Here is a 21,591-nt window from a genome sequence, read left to right as displayed (position 1 = left end):
AGAATCCATTATAATTGATAGGACCTGACCATTTATTACAAGGCTTTTGACATGCTTCTGAGATAATACAAAGTTTCCGAGATCACAATCATCATTAAATTCATAAGTTAACAACTGTGAATGTTACCACTGTGCCTTTTTTACACAGATTCATTGATGTTAGGGCAAATGTTCTTAATTGCTTTAGAGCATCCTGCTGTCACTTGGTGAGAACAGATGTTTTTTTTTATCTTCTGCACATCCTAGGTTCCCCCTTTTGTGGCCTGATGCCTCCCTGCCTGCCCAGTTTATTTTCTTGTGTTCTACAATTCAACATTACATTTAGTCTAAGTATTTAAGGGCAAGTTTTAAGGCTTTCTCATTATACTCACTCACATGCCTTTTAAATGTTATAATTGTACCAGGCTCTACCACTTCTCCATGCGCCTTATGATTTTATAAACTTCTATAAGGTCACTCTCCAGGGAAAACAGTTCCAGCCTATTCAGCCTCTGCCTACAGCTCAAATTCTCCACCCAGGATAAAGCATATTTACATGGAGTTTATGTGTGACTGAGAAGGACAGAATTAATCCTTGACTGAATAATTATCACATACCAAGATGACAATTAAATAATGTGAATTTCAAACAGACAATTTATACAGGTAGCTCATGTGCTATACTTGCAACACGTCCTTTCTATAACCCACTAACAATACAACTTGATAAACTTCTGCCCATTTCTCATCTGCCTGAATGTGATGTTCTCCATTTCCTCATTAAGACATCATTTTTAAGATATTAACAATCATGGATACATTTGGATTCGTTTTGTATATGCCTTTTGATACAATTGCTTTAAATTTTCATCTTTTTGCTGTAATTCAGTTAATTTACCTGAGCTAAAGATGTCTGATTTGTTATTTCTGTTCCTGGTTTGTCTCAACTATCTGATTTAACAGGGTCTCTGCTAATTTCCCTTCAACTTTCTTATCTGTACTCTTTGATCTTTCCTGTTTCAACTGGTGACTTTGTGACCTCGTTACCACACAGTCAGGAAACATCCCAGGATATATATCCTGCAATAGTTCAGTTGCCTGAATTTGCATTGACTTTTCAACCACAATCGGCACTCCCACCAGTGAATCAGCAACATCATTAGCAAGGACAAATTGTATTCCAGTACTCCTACTATGACTTCTCCCCTCTTCACTAGACACTCTAACCTCACTTCTTACAGTTAAGCATTTCTTATTTCAGTGTGAATTCCAGTTACTCATACCTTTTCTGGCAATAGTCCTTGAGAAGTACATATATCCTCATCTTTTAGCATCACAGATTGAGAGTATCCTTATAACTCTGAATATTGCTACCTCTTTACCTGCTGCTCCTGGCCTATGCGAGTAAACTTCACCTTCACGGTGTATGGTTTAAGAAGATCTGGCACTTCCTCCATAAACAACCTCCCCCCCGACCAGCTTGTACATTCTGGTACAGCTTTCTAGTCTCCACAGTGCTCTCTGTTACCACTCCCACAAAATTCACTGGCTTATCCTATTTTCCTACATCTGGCTTCTCAATGCTTTTCCTAACCTGCTAATACTGATTCCATGTGGCCGACTTTATTGAAAACACCAGAGTTTTTCATTTGTCTTTCCCCTTCAAGGGTTTCCTTTTCACCCTGTGGTAAATTATCCTAGTGATCTTCACAGAGATCTACATTTTACTTTCCATGTGAGAATTTCTCTTATCCACAATTATTATCCCTCGTGGATTGAAATTGATTTTGGCAGCCCAATTTTGATTTATTGATCAACTCAATCATCAGCCATTTCTGATGCCAGTCTTGCTGTTTTAACTCTCTGCTCTTACACATGGGTTCTCATTACTTCAGGAAGTGAATTTTTGAACTCCTGTCTAAGTGTCAATTACCAAAGTTCAAACTCCCTCTTTCTTCCTTTCCTCTCTCTCTTCTCGCTCTCTTCTGCTTTTAATCGTAATTCAAACTGTTTTGTTTCTGTTGCCCTTTCCTTGACTTTTGCCTCTAACTCGAGTTGTTTTATTATCAATTGAATGTTAGCCATCTCTAAAGATCCTGATGGCATTTCCAGGAAATTTAAATGGTGAGCTATGACTGTAATTATTGCCCTTTTCCTCATGGAAGGAGGCAGTTGAGCTCCAGCTTGTCTGCTAATTCCAGCAGCTTGGCATTAATCACTTTTTGCAAAAACTGAAGCGACTTCTTCCACCCCCAGAAAATCTTGATGACTCAAAGAACCATTGCTATCCCAAACATTGTTTCCTGATGAAGGGCTGATGCCCAAAACATTGATTCTCCTACTCCTCAGATGCTGCCTGACTTGCTCGTCTCTGATCTCTAGCATCTGCAGTCCTCACTTTCTCCAAGCACTGTTTAAACCAATTGAATTCAACACTCGGAACCCAAAGACGCTAATATTTACCACTCGCTGCCTTCGAGTCCAACAAATCAAATCCCAAATCAGAACTACAGAATAAATTCTGCAAACAGCCCCTAATCTGTTATGGAAAAGGCCAGACCCCCTCCAAACATATCAAGAAAGTAACCCAGACCCTAACTTTGCTAATTGTTTTAAGCGGGTATAACAAAGATATTCCAGGAGGGATGCAGCTGGTCAAACTAGTAGTTTTAAACAAAACAGTTTGATTTACACATTTACTGAATGATACAGAAACAAAAGAGAGCAGAATACGAAATAACTTAAAAATCCAAAAACCCAACAACTATACCAACTTAATGATGGTGTACACAACATTTACAACAATCCCCATAAATACCCCTTGGCACAAAAGGTAAAGTCAAACACAGGGTCTTACAGGAGAGATGTAAGAGAGAGAGTACTATCATGGACCTGCTTCTTTGGGTTCAGCAGCTTTTTCAACTGCCTGACTGCTTTCAGTCAATAGCCAGACAACCAAAAACCAAATCAAACCAGAGAAAAGCTGAGCTGGGAAAATTGGGCCACTCCCCTTTCATTGTACAGGTGTTCTTAAAAATGTGGAAGCCTTTTGACTGAGGCATTACCTGTTAGCTATAATCAAAATGGCCCTAAATCTCATCAACTCTGACTTTTCGGAGCCTGTTTCTTTTACAGGCATGTTGAAGGAGCCGCAGCAGCGTCACAGCAGACTGCTCCAAAAAGTAATACTCCGAGGGATGCAGAGTAATGTGTTGAATTCGATCCAAAGTTGGCTCAGTCACAGGAGAGAAAGGATAATGGTCAATGGTGGCCTTTGTGAATGGAAAGCTGTTACAAGTGGTGCTCTGCATGGCTCGGTGTTGGGACCTCTGCTGTTTGTTTTATCCATTAATGATTTGGAGTTGCATATGTTGGGCAAATTTGTGAAATTTGCAGTTGACACAAAAGTTGGCCGTGTAGTGGATAGTGTGGAGGATAGCTGTAAGCTCCAAAACTATACTGATGGTTTGGTGGAGTAGGCAAGAACGTGGCAAATAGAGTTCAGCTCTGATAAGTATGAGGAAATGCATTTTGGGAAGTCAGACGGTAAACGGGAATCGACAATAAATGGGAGTATACTGAGGGGAACAGGTTAAGTGAAAGATCTTAGTGTGCAAATGCTCAGTCCCTAAAGATAGAAGGGGCTGTAAAGAAGGCACATGGAATGCTCTCCTTCATTGGCAGAAGGGTGAATACAAAAATAGGGAAATGACAATGAAACTGTGTGAGGCACTGGTGGCTACAACAGGAATATTGTGTGCAGGTCGGGTCACCACATTACAGGAAGGATGTCATTGCTGTGGAGTGAGTGCAGAGGAGATTTACTAGAATGTTGCCAGGGCTGGTGAATTGTAGCTATCAGTAGGGATTGGAGAGATTGGGGTTGTATTCCATGGAACAGTGGTGCCATGATTAAGGAATACAGGGCGACACTCGTATCCGCGGGTCCAGTTATCGCGGTTTCACTTACCCGTGGTTTACAGTGGTCCGAGCATATAAAAAGAAAATGTTCCAGGACCAGGAGACTGCCGCGAAGGTATATTTCCCATTTAAATTAATGGTTTTGCACCTATCTGCGGTTTTGCGTTTCCGCTGTAGGTCCTGGAACATATACCCCATGGGTACTGGGGTCTACAGTACTAAATAGTCAGCTACCTGATGAAGAAGCAGCACTCTGGAAGCGTGCACTTCCATATAAACCTGTTGAACTATAACCTGGTGTTGTGTGATTTTTAACTAACTAGAGAGAGGGAGACATTAGACAGGAGGAACCTGTTTCCTTTAGCAAAGAGTTCAAAAACCAGGGATCACGGATTCAAGTTAAGTGGCTGTAGGATTAGAATTTGAGGAAAAATGTTTTTCTATGCAGAGAGTGGTGTGTATCTGGAATTCACTGTCTAATTTGGTGGTGCAGACAGAGACCTTACATTTTTTAAACAAAAATTCCCTGGAACTGAGCCTCAAGTGTTGTAAACTGCAAGTTTACAGGCTCTGGCAGGAAGGTGGGATGAGAAAGGACACGTAGGCATGGACAAGATGGGCTGAATGCCGCATCCCCCCCCCCCCACCCCGAAGCTGTATTATTTTTATGATTCTTCAGTTATCAATGAGACCAGACTATGCTGTGTGAATATGTAAATATATTTACCATATACTGAAAGTTACAGTTTGATAACTACACCCATACATTCACCAAGCAGGAACTGACAGGCATAGATCAATAACTAAACTCACATCCCCACTTCCATCAGGTGGCCCCATTTAAGGAGATGTATGGATGTTGTTTAGTTTCTGAATCTAACTCAACTGGTATTAGAATTTTAAGAAAAAATGGACAAGGAGCAGCTCAGAGCAGGAGTGGAATCAGACTCATGGTTCTGTTTAAATTTCTGGCTTTAAACAAAAAAATCCTAGTGCTGATTAACTGAATGTTACATTGATGCTGCCAATCACAACTGATGTTGATTTACAGGAGGTATCTCTTCTGTCTTCCTCCAGGCAAGTACTCAAAGGACCAAGACAATGTAATATTCCCTCGGTACAGAGCCAAGTGTGACCAGCTGCTTCGAACAAACAGCAGGTATGTTACTGCTGTCACAGCGAAGAACATCCTTTCAATAGACAATAGGTTCAGGAGTAGGCCATTCTGCCCTTCGAGCCAGCACCACCATTCATTATGATCATGGCTGATCATCCTCAACCAGTATCCTGTTCCTGCCTTATCCCCATAACCCTTGATCCCACTATCCTAACGAGCTCTATCCAAGTCTTTCTTGAAAGTATCCAGAGACTTAGCCTCCACAGCCTTCTGGTGCAGAGCATTCCATACACCCACCACTCTCTGGGTGAAGAAGTTTCTCCTCAACTCTGTTCTAAGTGACCTACCCCTTATTTTTAAACTGTGTCCTCTGGTTCGGGACTCGCGCATCAGCGGAAACATGCTTCCTGCCTCCAGAGTGTCCAATCCTTTAATAATCTTATGTGTCTCAATCAGATCCCCTCTCAGCCTTCTAAACTCTAGTGTATACAAGCCCAGTTGCTCCAATCTTTCAGCGTAAGATAGTCCCGCCATTCCGGGAATTGATCTTGTGAACCTACGCTGCATTCCTTCAAAAGCCAGAATGTCTTTCCTCAAATTTGGAGACCAAAACTGCGCACAATATTCTAGGTGCGGTCTCACCAGGGCCCTGTACAGCTGCAGAAGGACCTCTTTGCTTCTATACTCAATTCCTCTTGTTATGAAGGCCAGCATGCTATTAGCCTTCTTCACTACCTGCTGTCCCTGCATGCTTACCTTCATTGACTGGTGTACAAGAACACCTAGATCTCGTTGTACTGCCCCTTTACCCAATTTGACTTCATTTAGGTAGTAATCTGCCTTCCTGTTCTTGTCACCAAAGTGGATAACCATACATTTATCCACATTAAACTGCATCTGCCATGCATCCGTCCACTCACCTAACCTGTCCAGGTCACTCTGTATTCTCCTAACATCCTCTTCACATTTCACCCTGCCTCAGGGTGCTTTGTGTCATCAGCAAATTTGCTAATATTACTTTTAATACCTTCATCTATATTATTAATGTACATTGTGAAAAGCTGCGGTCCCAGCACTGATCCCTGCAGCACACCACTGGTCACTGCCTGCCATTCCAAAAAGGAGCTGTTTATCATTACTCTTGGTTTCCTGTCAGCCAACCAATTTTCAAACCATGTCAGTATTTTGCCCCTAATGCCTTGTGCCCTAATTTTGCTCACTAACCTCCAGTGTGGGACTTTATCAAAGGCGTTCTGAAAGTCCAGGTATACTACATCCACTGGATCTCTCTTGTCCATCTTCAGAGTTACATCCTCAAAAATTCCAGAAGATTAGTCAAGCAAGATTTCCCCTTCATAAATCCATGCTGACTCTGACCTATCCTGTAACTGCTATCCAGATGTCGTAATTCCGTCCTTTATAATTGACTCCAGCATTTTTCCCACTACTGAGGTCAGACTAACTGGTCCATAATTCTCTGTTTTCTCTCTCCCTCCTTTCTTAAAAAGTGGGACAACATTAGCCACCCTCCAATCCGCAGGAACTGATCCTGAATCAATAGAACATTAGAAAATGATCACCAATGCCTCCATGATTTTCAGAGCCACCTCCTTCAGTACCCTGGGATGCAGACCATCAGGTCCCAGGGACTTATCAGCCTTCAGACCTAACAGTCTCTCTAACACCATTTCCTGCCTAATATAAATTCCCTTCAGTTCAGGTCCTTCAGCCACTATTACATCTGGGAAATTGCTTGTGTCTTCCCCAGTGAAGACAGATCTAAAGTACCAATTCAACTCTTCTGCCATTTCTTTGTTCCCTGTAATAAATTCACCCATTTCTGTCTTCAAGGGCCCAATTTTAGTCTTAACCATTTTTTCTCTTTTCACATACCTAAAAAAGCCTTTACTATCCTCCTTTATATTTTTGGCCAGTTTGCCTTTGTACCTTATTTTTTCTTTGCGTATCACCTTTTTAGTTATCCTCTGTTGTTCTTTAAAAGTTGCCCAGTCCTCCGATTTCCCACTCATCTTTGCTATGTTATACTTTTTCCCTTTGGTCTTTATATGGTCCTTAACTTCCCTCATCAGCCACGGCCACCCCAGCCTCCACTTAGAATCTTTCTTCCTTTTTGGAATGAACTGATCCTGCATCTTCTGCATTATACCCAGAAATACCTGCCATTGTTGTTCCACTGCCATCCCTGCTAGAGTATTGCACCATTAAACTTTGGCCAGCGCCTCCTTCATAGCTCCATAGTTCCCCTTATTCAACTGAAATATTGTCACTTCCGATTCGACTCTCTCCCTTTCAAACTGCAGATGAAAGCTTATTGTTTTGTGGTCACTACCTCCTAATGGCTCCCTTACTTCGAGGTCCCTGATCAAATCCGGTTCGTTGCACAATACCAGATCCAGAATTGCTTTCTCCCCGGTAGACTCCAGCACAAGCTGTTCTAAGAATCCATCTCGGAGGCACTCCACAAACTCCCTATCTTGGGGTCCAGTACCATCCTGATTCTCCCAGTCTACCTGCATGTTGAAATCCCCCATAACAACTATAGTAATATCTTTGCGACAGGCTAATTTCAGCTCCTTATTCAACTTACACACTACATCCAGGCTACTGTTTGGGGGCCTGTAGATAACTCCCATTTGGGTCTTTCTACCCTTCGAATTTCTCAGCTCTATCCATACAGACTCTACATCCCCTGATTCTAGGTCCCCCCGCGCAAGGGACTGAATATCATTCCTTACCAACAGGGCCACACCACCCCCTCTGACAGTCAGTCTCTCCTTACGATAGCACGTATAGCCTTGAATATTCATTTCCCAGGCCCTGTCCACTTGAAGCCATGTCTCAGTTATCCCCATAACACCGTAACTGCCAATTTCCAAATGAGCCTCGAGCTCATCCACCTTATTTCTAATGCTTCGTGCATTCATATATAATTTAAATTTGTTACTCCCCTCATCCTTCCTATCAATCCCTATTTCACTTGACCTTACGGCATGATCCTTTTTATCCTTACCGCTAAACATACCCCAGTGATCCAAGAATTTAAATCCTTGCTCCCTGCACCAGTTCCCCAACCACACATTCAAGTCCATTATCTCCCTGTTCCTGTCCTCTCCAGCCCGAGGAACTGGAAGCAAACCGGAGATAACTAACCGGGATATCCTGCTTTTCAGCCACCTTCCAAGTTCTCCGAAGTCCCACTGTAGAATGTCTCTCCTCTTCTTTCCACAGTCACCGAGTGGATTGAGTCAGGTTCATACTGAGCTCCATTTCCAGAAAGATCTGTTCAAACCAAGAGTCAAACACCACCAACGAAATAGAAGTTTATATTTTTTAATCTATATTCTCAATGCATGCTATGCAGTTCCAATCAATTTGAATGAATCCTTATCCAAAATATACATTGCATTAAATCTGCACATAGAACGGTACAGCACAGGAATGGGTCCTTCAGCCCACGATGTTGTGCCGAACGTGGTGCCGAATGAAATTTAATCCCTTCTGCCTGCCCATGGTCCATATTCCACCATTTCTTGCATATTAATTTGCGTTTTTAAAAGTCCCTTCAATACCTTTATCATAACAGAGTCCATCACCACCCCGGCAATGCGTGCCACTCCTACCACTCACTACATTTAAAAAAAACTACATCTTAGGTCTCCTTTGAACTTTCCCCATCTCACCTTATATGCATGCCTCTTAGTTTTAGACATTTCAAACTCTTGGAAAAAGATTCTGACCATCAGCTTTAACCATGCATCTTATAATTTTATAGACTTCTGGATATAGGTTTGCTCGCTGAGCTGGAAGGTTTGTTTTCAGACATTTTGTCACCATACTAGGTAACATCATCAGTGAGCCTCAGGATGAAGCACTGGTGGTATTTCTGTGTTTAGGTTTCCTTGGGTTGGTGATGTCATTTTCTGTGGTGATGTCATTTAGTGTTCATTTTCTCTGAGGTGGTAAATGGAATTCAAGACAATGTGTTTGTTTTTAAGAGTTCCATTTTAATACCATGCTTCTTGGCATTCTTGTGCACGTCTCTGGCCTTTCCTAGGATGGATGTGTTATCCCAGTCGAAGTGGTGTCCTTCCTCATCTGTATGTAAGAATACTAGTGAGAATGGGTCATGTCTTTTTGTGGCTAGTTGATGTTCATGTATCCCAGTGGCTAGTTTTCTGCCTGTTTGTCCAATGTAGTGGACTCTCAAATAGAAAGTGGGCCATAGCACCAGTGGTTCATTTGGAGGCTCACTGATGATGGTACCTAGTATGGTGACAAAACATCTGAAAAGGAACATTCCAGCTCAGCGAGCAAAGCTAGATTCAGAACCTCAACCTGAGCTACAAATAGCTCTTCTCAAAATTTTATAGACTTCTATTAAGTCTGCCCTCAGTCTCTGCTCAGAAGAAAACTATTTGGGATTTTCTAGCTTCTCTTTATAGCTCATACCCACTAGACAACATTCTGGCAAACCTCTTCAGCACCCTCTCTAAATCCTCCATGTCCTTCCTGTAATGTGGCAACCACAATTGAAAAATCACGCAACACCAGATTATAGTCCAGCAGGTTCATTTGGAAGTACTAGCTTTCAGAGCGCTGCTCCTTCATCAGGTAGTTGTGAAACAGGATCATGAGACACAGAATCTATCATAAAAGATTATAGTGTCATGCAACTGAAATGATATTTTGAAGAAACCAAGATTGCTGTTCAGTGTTTCATCTTTTAGAATGGGTTGCAGGTTTCAGTTCATTAATATATACATCCCAGAACTTCTTTTAAGCCACATTCCAAACATGACTTCAGACTTTATTTAAAAAAGGGTGACATCTCAACTCAGACAATGTATTAAAGGTGTGAGGTTAGAGTCTGTCTGTATCCCAATCATGAGTCAGACTGGTTCTATTGCCAAAGTAGGAAATTATAAAATATTACATGGATTGACAGCCTGCAGATTGTGCTCTTTTTGAGCAAAATAGAATGTATCTGCAAATGCAAATTCACCCCAGAGACTTACGTGTGTGTGTTTGTGTGTTTGTGTGTTTGTGTGTTTGTGTGTGTGTGTCTGTGTGTGTGGTGTGTGTGTGTGTGTGTGTGTGTGTGTGTGTGTGAGAGAGAGAGAGAGAAGTATGCTTGGTAAAGTGTGTGTATGAGTATGATAGAGTATAAGCCTGTGAGAGGGTGAGAGTGTGGGGGGGTGCATGTATGTGTGTATGAGGGAAAGCGTGTGGATGAGAGAGGGTCTGCATGAGTGAGTGTGTGGTGTGACAGGAACCCAAGGTCCCGATTGAGGTTGTCCTCACAGGTCAGGATACTTTTAAGGTGACAATCGAGGTGAATAAATAGACAATGCTGTTAGTTTGTAGTTATATGTGAGGTAGATAGTGAGCACATTGAAGGAAACATTTCAGCTATCAGTAACTCAGAAGGACAGTATTAATCTTTTGTCACTAAACTCTAATTATGGCCCATGGAAAGTCAACCAATAAGGCAACCACGCCATATGCCGCCTTCTAGTTACCACCCTATCTATTTGCATGGCCACTTTCAGGGAGCTATAGACTTGAACCCCAATGTTGTTCAGAGTCCAGCCATTAACTGTATATCTTTCCATAACAATTGATCCCCCAAAGTCCAGCATCTTACACCTTGCCGGATTAAACTCAATCTGTCATTTCTCCACCCATATCTGAAAGTGATCTATGTCCTGCTGTATCCTTTGACAAACTTCTACACTCCCCACAAGTTCACCAATCTTTATATTGTCTGCATTTAGTAACAATAATTTTAATGTTACAATCAAGGTGAACAAATAGCTGATGCAGTTACTTTAAGCAACCATATGGAAAGTACATATTGAGTCCAAATTGAATTGAAGGATACATTTCAGCAATCAGTCCCGATTGAGGTTGTCCTCACAGGTCAGGATACTTTTAATGTGACAATCGAGGTGAACAAATAGACAATGCTGTTAGTTTGTAGTTATATGTGAGGTAGATAGTGAGCACATTGAAGGAAACATTTCAGCTATCAGTAACTGTGAAGGACAATTAATCTTTTGTCACATACATAGACACAGCAATCAAATAATATGAATTCCAAATGCACAATCTGTGTCAAAGCCTTACATTAGATTGATTGATGTGTAGGTACGTAACCAAATGACACACACACACACACTCACACTCACACACTGTTTTAAAAAATTCTCAAGGTCAGGTTCGTAGGAGAGTAGTCTGACACAGAACAAACGACCAAGAGGCGAGTCTGCTAGAATATGGGCATTTTATTCCCCGCATCGTCGCCACAACCAGGTCTCATACTTACAACGGGCGCTTATACTCACTCTACATGTTACCGGAACTGGGAGCCGTCAGTTCTCGTAGAGCGGTTGCCAACAACCCACGCTCGGCGGTTAAACGTAACCCCGGAGCAGACTCACCGAACTGGAGACTTTTCCAGCTGATATACTCTTTTCCAGATATAAACATTCATGTGAACAGCAGAGCAAGGCTAAAAAACACATTCCATTCTGGTTACATACAGATAAGAAGATTCACACGGGGAGGTGTGTAACAAGATTCACACGGGACTAAGCGACACCTTCCATTTTCGGTTAGAGCAGAGCAAGGCTAAAAAACACATTCCATTCTGGTTACATACAGATAAGAAGATTCACACGGGGAGGTGTGTAACAAGATTCACACGGGACTAAGCGACACCTTCCATTTTCGGTTAGAGCAGAGCAAGGCTAAAAAACACATTCCATTCTAGTTACATACAGATAAGAAGATTCACACGGGGAGGTGTGTAATAAGATTCACACGGGACTAAGCAACACCTCCATTCACACACTCTCACACACACACTCTCACACACACACTCTCACACTCGGTCTCTGCACCATCCTGACACACATTACAATATCTAACAGCCATGCAGTTCCATTGACATTGCAAGTAACAGAAAATGTTACATTCAAAATTATTTATACCCACAGATCCTTTGTCAGAGAGAGAGAGGCCGACAGCACAGAATCAGGCCCATCAAAACTTTTGAGTCTGCACTGATCAGAAACAACCAGCTAACAATTTTCATCCTGATCAGCCAGCATCCATTTGCATAAATGGATCATGGTAGCAGAGGAGCTTATCATCCCCATCTTTATCACAACATCATTCTGCATTTCTTCATATTGCAGTAGAAGACTTTGTTTTGTCTGTTTCAGTCCATCAAGAAATTCTTTTTTTTTTAGATATTTATGTACTTCTTTCAAAATTGTTGCAATTTTCTACAAAGAGCTCTGCACTCCTCCTCCCCCTCCCTGGGATGTATCACCAAAAAAGCATGAAATCTGGCTGCAATTTTCACAATATATCAGTGGAATCTAATAACCACCCTTCCAAGCAGTGGAGAAAAGGGGGGAAAAAATGCCAAATTTGTTAGGCTTGTAGAATTGTGCATTTTATTTTCAAGCAGAGTTAAACAGTGTTGATTATTCCATGAATTGAATTTGACAGTTTACATATTCTGCACTGCATGACAAAAAAAACAAGTCCTTTTCTTTTCTCCTTCCTACTATAGAGCAACATAAGACTACTGCTAATGGTGCATCATCACACTACAGAGCAGGGTAATGTTCTGTCTACATCAGAAAATTGAAGTGAATTAGCCAATTGTCTTTTCCATACAAGGTCAGTCAGCTCCAATGCAGTTGAATTGTTTGTCACTTAGTTGCAAATGGATTCAGTTTACACTGATTTTTACTTCACCAGTATTCATAAAAGAACGTCACTATGCACTGAAACAAAAGCTGATGGCATTCTGGAGACCAACATTTTATATCATTACTCCCTATTAGATTCCGCACTATACAAGATACAAAAGGTCCATTGTGTTTCCTACCTTGACTCTGAAGAACAGCACAGAATCCTTTCTGTTGCAGTGTGTTACATTTTCACTTGCTCGTGATTCCTACAGGCACTAACAATTAAAGAACTTCGGCTGTTTCCCATTCACTACAGGAGACATGAACTGGGATACAGACTGGCAGCACAAGAGCAAACTCACTCTCACTCAGCCACTGGCTGCTGAAAGGAAAAGAATAAAATTTGGCCTCAATTATTTCCAGATATGAATTGACTCTCACTATCACTTATCACAGCTGAGGATAGACAGTGCCCAGCAGCGCCTGATAAAGTCTACTATACATGCACTCTCACACAATGTAAAAATAAACAGACTAAAATGCAATACAATTAAGCATGATTAAAAGAGTTTATTTAGAGTCTGTGCTACATTCAGACAAAATCACAACTGAACATAGGTGAATGAGATCCAATAAATCTCCAATGACCCCACTCCAGAGCTTGAGGATCGTTCCTTAAATAAGTTGCCCAGAACTGAACACAAATGCGATCTGACCAACCAAGGACTACAGTTATTAAAAGTCTGATGTCTGCAGAACTCATGTCAAATTGTCCTTTCCATATAGACACTGACAATGTATGGATGAAGTTCACATTCCCAACAATTACTGCAGAACTGATGCATAAGAGAATGTGCCAGTACAGGCACAATAGGCTGAATGGTCTGCTTCTGTGCTGTACCATATCAGTGATTTTGATTTTGGTGAGAAAGGAGATGACGTGCTGTTGTGTTGCATATTGGTATAAAAAATATCATTCACTTATTGACATATGCATTCACATATTGACATAGGAAAAAATGACAAATACAGATTAATATCAACATTCTCAAATCACAGAAGGGACAGACCAGTAAATACACTCACACATTCATATAGGAAACGGACAAATACAAGTCAACATTGACGGTCTCAATTCACAGAGCAGGAACAGACTGGTAAATATATATTCACATCGGGGAAACGGACAGGTAGAATTGATAGTTACCTGCACATAGAAGAAACTGACACGTACACATTGATAACTACATGGTTCTATAAATGATTTGGAATTGGGTGTTGAGGACATAATCTCTAAATTCACAGTTGACACTAACCCAGGGAGAGGAGTGAATTGTGAGGATGATGTTGAGTGACATCGCAGGGAGATTGACAAGTTGGCCAAATGGGCAGAAATCTGGCACATGAATTCCCACGCAGACAAATGTAATGAAATACATTTTGCGAACAGAAACACATGGCAACAATGCAGGGTCAATGGTACATCTTTGAGGGGAGCACTGGAGCAAAGGGACCTCCGGGTTCACGTGTATGAACGGTGGCCAGGCAAGCTGAAACCATTGTGAAGAAGGTTTATAGGATCCTTACAGTTATAAATAAAGGCATTGATTATAAAACGAGGAAGTGATGCTATACCTTAACAAATCATCGGTCAGACCACATTTGTGTTCAGTTCTATTTAAGGAAGGATCTTCAAGCTCTGGAGATTTACTAGAATGATAGCAGGAATGAAGGATTTTACATACAAGGAAGGATTAGTGACACCAGGCTTCTTTTCCTTAGAGGAGAGAAGATTAAGAGGGGGAATTTATGGAGGTATTCAAAAATATGAAGAATTTTGACAGTGGAAAGAAGAATATTTTGTTACCATTACTTGGTATGTTAGTAACTAAGGGTCACAATTTCAACATTGTCAGCAAGAGAGCTAAGTGTGAGATGAAGAGAAATGTCTTTACTCAGAGTTGTTAGGATTTGGATTGTGCAGCCTGGGATAGTGGTGGAGGTAGATTCCATATGAGCTATGAAAATAAAGCTGGATGTGTATTTTAAGTGATGAAGTTTGAGGGCAACGAAGATAGGGCTGGTGAATGATCCTGTCTTGAATTATTTCCAGTTCACCACAGTTTAAATAAATGATGCGCAGAGTACATTCAATTCATTGTCTCGTCTGCCTCGACCCATTCCCCACGAAATCAATTGGATGCTCAAGTTAGGAGAGGACACCATAAAATCTCAAATCTCTGCCATCAACAGATAGATCATGCTACAGCGGTATAAATTGACCCACCGAGAGTTCTGGGAGAGACTATATTTCAGATGGCTTCTCAAAACAAGTCCATCTTTCGAACTGATACCTTGCTGAGTGAATTGAGACAAAGCTTAGCCGAGTCGCAGAAACGTGACAGTGCTATGCCTTCTCTTCCTTGTCCTCCTTATTTGCTGGAAGATAGATTTGCTGTTGATCGATTTGTGAAGCTTCACAGGCTTTCTTCTGCACTGTTTCACAATGTCCATGGAAGGCTAACATGAACGTTTCCCTCTTAGTCTTGATTCCAGCAATAAAGTTTCAACTTTGATCTCCAGCATCTGCAGACCTCACTTTCCCCTCTTAGTCTTGACCTGGTTCCTCATCCTCACCTGTATCTGTGTGCCTCAGGGTGACTTATGTAATGCAGGGTGGTTGCTGTTCCGCTTGGTCAGCCTGAAAACGGATCAACAAGAAACGTAGTAGGAGCAGGACCAAAATTGGTGGCATTTTGGACAGAGGAGAAGGTTATCTAAGAGGACAATGGAAGTTTGATCAACTGGGCCAGTGGGTTAGGGAATGGCAGATGAAGTTTAATTTAGATAAATGTGAGATGTTGCATTTTGGTAAGGCAAACCAGGGCAGGACCTATACTGTTAATAGTACAAGTCTGGGGAGTGTTTCCGAACAAACAGACCTAGGGGTGCAGGAAGACAGTTCCTTAAATGTGGCATTGTAGCAAGACACTGTGGTGAAGGTGGCATTTGGCATGCTTCCCTTCACTGGTCAGAGCATTGATGACAGGAGTTGGGGCATCATGTTACAGCTGTACAGGATATTGGTGAGGCCACTTTTAGAATACTGTGTACAGTTCTGGTCAACCTGCTGTGGAAAGGATGTTGTTAAGCTAGAAAGGTTACAAAGATGTCATCACAATTGCAGGGTTTATGTTATAAGGGGAAGCTTCATAAGCTGGAAGCTTTTCTCCCCTGAAGCGCTGGAGGCTGAGGGGTGACCTTACAGAGGTTATAAAATCACGAGGGGCACAGAAAAGGTAAATGGGAATGGTCTTTTACCCAGGGTCGGGGTGTCCAAAACTAGTGAGCATAGGATTAAGGTGAGAAGGGAAAGATTAAAACAGGACCTGAGAGACAAATTTGTCATACAGAAGGCAGTGAGTATATGGAATGAGCAGCCAGAGGAAGTGGTACAATTACAACATTTCAAAGACATTTGGAAAGGTACATGGATAAGAAAAGTTGAGAGAGATATGGGCCAAATGCAGACAAATAGGACCGGTTGAGTTTGGGAAACCTGGTTGGCATGGGCGAGTTGGGCTGAAGGGCCTGTTTGCGTACTGTATGACTCTGAAAACGGATGAGAATAACAAACTTTGCCTGAAAGACAATCAGAATATACAGGAGGAGCTGTGAATGTCTGGGGTCATTATACAGACCAATTTCTCTTGGCAAAGCACATGACTGGAACAAGCCTAAAACTGACCCTGACAAATGTTATTTCTCTGTACTCTAAACAGGATGTGGTCATCTCTGTCAAGGTGGGAAGTGGATGCGATTCTGAAATGTCCTTCAACCAATCGACTTATTCAGCCAGAAGGCAGTGAAGAGTTTGCAAAGTGTTAGGAATCAAGTGCAGAGCAGAGACGGTAAGGAGGGCAGGTTTCATTCCCTTAAGGACCATCACAGTCAGGAACAGGAGAAGACCATTCGGCCCTTCAAGCCTGTTCAGCTATTCAATCACATAGTGGCTGATGCCCCATTCCTCACGCTCACTTTCCTGCACTTAACATGTAACCCTCAATTCCCCGACTGATCAGGAAACTACCTACCCCAGCCTTAAACATGGTCGCTGACCCCACATACAGCTCTCTGTGGCAAGGAGTTCTAACGACTCTCAACCCTCAGAGAAGAAACTCCTCCTCACCTCAGTCTTCAATTTTGAACCAGATGGTTGTTTGTTCCTGACAACAGTCATCATTAGAGTCTTAACTCCAGATCTGTTTTATTTAAAATCGAATTCCAAATCCGCGACCTGCCACAGCAAGATTCACATTCACATCTGCGGGACATACCCTGGGGAGCTGAAAACATAGGATTTTGCTTCCCCATTATTTCAGAAACTGAAAGTGAATCTCATCAAAATTGAGATCAGAATAAATTGCCCCACACCATTGAGCTAAACATTGATGTCCCCAGAATCCATATAGTGTGGAAAGAGACCATTCAGTCTGTCCCAAGCCAGTGAAGAGGATCCCATCCAGACCCCGACCCTACCCCTATAACCCTGCATTACCCATGGCCAATCCCCCGAACCTGCACATCATAGAATCCTACAGCGTGGAAGCAGACCTTTCAGTCCATCGGGTCCACATACTGATCCCCTGATAGCATCCAACCCCAGCCCAACACCCTCTCTAATCCCTGTAACCCTGCATTTCCCATGGCTAATCCTCCCAGCCTGCATAACTCTCACACTATGGGCAACTTAGTATAACCAATCCATCTAAACTCCACATCTTTGGACTGTGGGGGAAACTGGAGCACCCGGAGAAAACCCACGCAGAGAAGGAGAGAATATGCAAACTCCCAATAGACAGTCACCCGAGGCTGGAATTATTCCTGGGTTCCTGGCGCTGTGAGGCAGCAATGCTAACCACTGAGCCACTGTGCCACCCAATGTTTCTGCCACTGGCCATGCAGGGGTTGGTTAGCTCAGTTGATTCTATAGTAGGCTTACAATGTATAGTCACGGTGACAGCATGCAGTTCAATTGCTGCTCTGGTTGAGATTGCCGTGTGTGATCATTCTCTGTGTTTTAGATGTGGTGACCCTCAGGTTAAACCATAAAACAGTTGTTGCTTTTTCTCTCTTTTTCTCCCCCACACCTCTTTCTCCCTCTCCCTAATGAGACAATGGTGACTTTACATTAACCGCCTGCTAAAAACATAACTTTGCTGATTAAAAATTAACTGCCCTCTTTTTCACTGCAAAATAACTTGCGTGTTTCCTTCCTGCTGCATCATTAGAGTGACCTGTAAGTGAAAGAAAAGACATTTTACCAATGGTATGTATAGAACAGAGAAAAGTATAGCACAGAACACGATGTTTGCCGAGATTTAAACCTAATGTAAAATATAGTAACTGAACCTATGCACCCCTTAACTCACTGCTATCCATGTGCATGTCCAGTAGTTAATTAAATGTCCCTAATGACTCTGCTTCCACCACCACAGCTGGCGACGCATTCCATGCATTCACAACTCTGCGTAAAGACCCTACCTCTGACATCTCCTTTATACCTTCCTCCTAATATCTTCAAACTATGACTTCTCATTCCAGTCAATCCTGCGAGAAAAGTCTCTGGCTATTGACTCTATCTATTCCTCACATTATTTTGTGCACCTCAATCAGGTCTCCCCTCTCCCTCCTTCTCTCCAGAGAGAAAAGTCCAAGCTTATTCAACCCTTCTTCATATGGCAAGTGGTCCAGTCCAGGCAACATCCTGGTAAACCTTCTTTGCCCCCTCTCCAAAGTCTCTGCATCTTTCTGATAGTAGTGTGACCAGAACTGGACACAATATTTCAAGTGTGGTCTCACTAGGGACTTGTGGAGCTGCAGCAAAACCTTGCGTCTCTTAAACTCGATCCCTCTGTTAATGAAAGCCAAAACACCATATGCTTTCTTGACAACCCTATCCATTGGGTGACAACTTTGAGGGGTCTATGCACTTGCACACCCAGATCCCTCTGTTTCTCCACACTGCCAAAATCCTGTCTTTAATCCTATATTCAGCATTCAAGTTTGATCTTCCAAAATGCATCACTTTGCATTTATCCAGTTGAACTCCATCTGCCATTTCTCAGCCCAGCTCTGCATTCCTGTCTATGTCACGCTGCAGCCTACAGTAGCCCTCTATACTATCGACGACACCTCCAACCTTTGTGTCATCTGCAAATTTACTAACCAACCCCTCAACCTCCTCATCCAAGTCATTTACAAAAACTACAAAGAGCAGAGGCCCAAGAATAGAGCCCTGAGGGACTCCACTCACCCCTGAACTCCAGGCAGAATACTTTCCATCTACAACCACTCTCTGCCTTCTGTCAGCCAGCCAATTCTGAATCCAGATAGCCAAATCTCTCTGTTCCCAAACTTCCTGACTTTATGAATGAGCCTATCATGGGGAACCCTTATCAAATGCCTTGCTAAAGTCCACATACACCACATCCACTGCTCGACCGTCGTCGACTTGTCTTGACATCTCCTCAAAGAACTCAGTAAGATTTGTGAGGCATGACCTGCCCCTCACAAAGCCATACTGACTGTCTTTAATCACACTATGCTTTGCCAAATAGTTATACATCCTATCCCTCAGAATTCTTTCCACAACTTTGCTGACCACAGACATAAGACTGACTGCTCTGTAATTGCCAGCGATTTCCCTATTGCCCTTCTTGAAAAGAGGAACAACAGTCGTCTCCTTCCAATCCTCCAGTACGACTCCCATGGAGAGTGAGGAGGCAAATATCCTCGCCAGCAGCTTAGCACCCTCCTTTCTCGCTTCCCGGAGCAGCCTAGGGTAAATCTGGTCTGGCCCTGGGACTTATCAATCTTAATGTTTTCCAAAGTTTCTAGCATATCAACTTCATCAATCTTAATTGGGTCAAGACTGTATCCCCGCTCCTCTAAGTTTTCATTTACAACAAGTTCCCTTTCCTTGGTGAAAACCAAAGCAAAAAACTCATTTAGGTCTTCCCCTATCTGCCCAGGCGCCACGCACAAGTTCCCCCCGCTATTCCTGATCGGCCCTACCTTCTCCCTGATCATTCTCTTATTCATCACGTGTGAGTAAAATGCCTTTGGGTTCTCCCTAATCCTTCTTGCCAAGCCTTTTTCCTGTTCCCTCCTGGCTCTCCTCAGTCCATTTCTGAGCTCCTTTCTAGCAAGCCTATAATCCTCTAAAGGTGTGCTAGATCCTTGCTTCCTTCACCTCACTTAAGCTGTCTTCTTCCTTTTGACAAGACGTTCCTCTGTTCTCATCATCCAAGGTTCCTTAATCTTACCCCTTCTTACCAGTCTCAGAGGAACAAATTTGTGCATCACTTGCAACAACTGCTCTTTAAATAGTATCCATATGTCTGCTGTGCCCTTTCTGTGGAACAATTGCTCCCAGTCTGTACTTCCCAACTCCTGTCTGATAGCGTCATAATTTCCTTTTCCCCAAGTTAAATATCTTCCCTCGGTAACTACTCCTTTCACTCTCCAAGGCTATGCTAAATGTGAGGCAGTTGTGATCACTTTCACCAAAGTGCTGTCCCAACAAGAGGTCTGACACCTGTCCTGGCTCATTGCCGAGCACCAAATCCAAAATGGCGCCTCCCCTCGTTGGTCTGTCTACATACCGAGTAAGGAAACCCTCCTGAACACACCTGACAAAAACGGCTCCACCCAAACCATCTGGACTTAGGAAGTTCCAGTCGATATTGGGAAAGTTGAAATCACCCATAACAACAACGCTGCTACTTTTGCATTTTTCCAGAATCTGCCCACCTCTGAGATCTTCAATCTCTCTACTGCTATTAGGTGGTCTGTAGAAAGTCCCCAATGCGGTGGCTGTTCTCTTGCTATTCCTAACTTCCACCCATGCAGACTCAGTAGACAAACCTTCCTCAACAACCTTTCTTTCTGTAGCTGTGATGCACACTCTGATTAGCAATGCTGCACCCCCTCCTCTTTTTCCACTCTCCCTGGTCTTTTTAAATGTTCTAAACCCTGGAACATCAAGCAACCATTCCTGCCCCTTTGAAACTGACATCCCCGTTATGGCCACAACATCATAGTCCCCAAGTACTGATCCATGCTCCAAGTTCATCACTCTTATTTCAGATACTCATTGCATTAAAGAAGACACACTTTAACCGATCCCTTTATTTCATCGCGTAAGAAATCTTCCCGATAGATTCAATATATCCTGTCACTGTCCCGTCTGCAACTGACCCCCTCTCAGACATGTGGCTCTGATTCCCACCCCCTGCCAAACTAGTTTAAACCCTGCTGAATCACATGAGCAAATCTCCCACCCAGGACATTTCTGCCCCTCCAGTTCAGGTGCAACCCGTCCTTCATATACAGGTCCCACCTTCTCCCCAGAAGGTATCCCAATGGTCTAGGTACCTGAAGCCCTCCCTCCTGCACCAGCCTCAAAGCCATGTGTTAAGCTGTATTTGCTGACTGTTCCTCATCTCACTATCTCGTGGAATCTAAATGAATTGTGAGGGGATGCACAGGGACATTTCCCAGCATATTGCCTTGGGGGCAGGAGAGTTTCAATGATTGAGAGAGGTTGGACAGACTGGGGTTGTTGTCTTTACAGCAGAGTGGATTGAAAGAGAGGGATGTATAAAATGATGAGGGGTGAAGATAGGGGAGGCAGGAAGAAACTTCCCCCCCCCCCTTGATGGAGGTGGGAGAGGGGTATAGATTGAAGGTAAGGGCCATTTCGAGGGGATGTGAGGAAAATCTTGTTCACACAGAGGGTGGTGGGGAATCTGGAAGTCATTGTTTGTAAGGGTGGGAGAGGCA

The 21,591-nt window shown here is 42.7% G+C and overlaps 1 long non-coding RNA gene across 1 annotated transcript in view; it reads right to left on the bottom strand.

Annotated features, from left to right (window-relative positions):
* Nucleotides 1-17,634: 17,634 nt before the first annotated feature.
* LOC122544670 overlaps nucleotides 17,635-21,591 on the bottom strand; it is a 15,437-nt gene continuing 11,480 nt past the window's right edge. The window contains exon 3 of the long non-coding RNA XR_006310432.1: nucleotides 17,635-18,041. This is a non-coding gene — a long non-coding RNA (uncharacterized LOC122544670). The remainder of the gene's footprint in view (nucleotides 18,042-21,591) is intronic.

Source organism: Chiloscyllium plagiosum, chromosome 50 (genome assembly GCF_004010195.1).
Source record: "Chiloscyllium plagiosum isolate BGI_BamShark_2017 chromosome 50, ASM401019v2, whole genome shotgun sequence".
Lineage (NCBI taxonomy): Eukaryota > Metazoa > Chordata > Chondrichthyes > Orectolobiformes > Hemiscylliidae > Chiloscyllium > Chiloscyllium plagiosum.
This window is presented reverse-complemented; position numbering and strand designations above follow the sequence as displayed.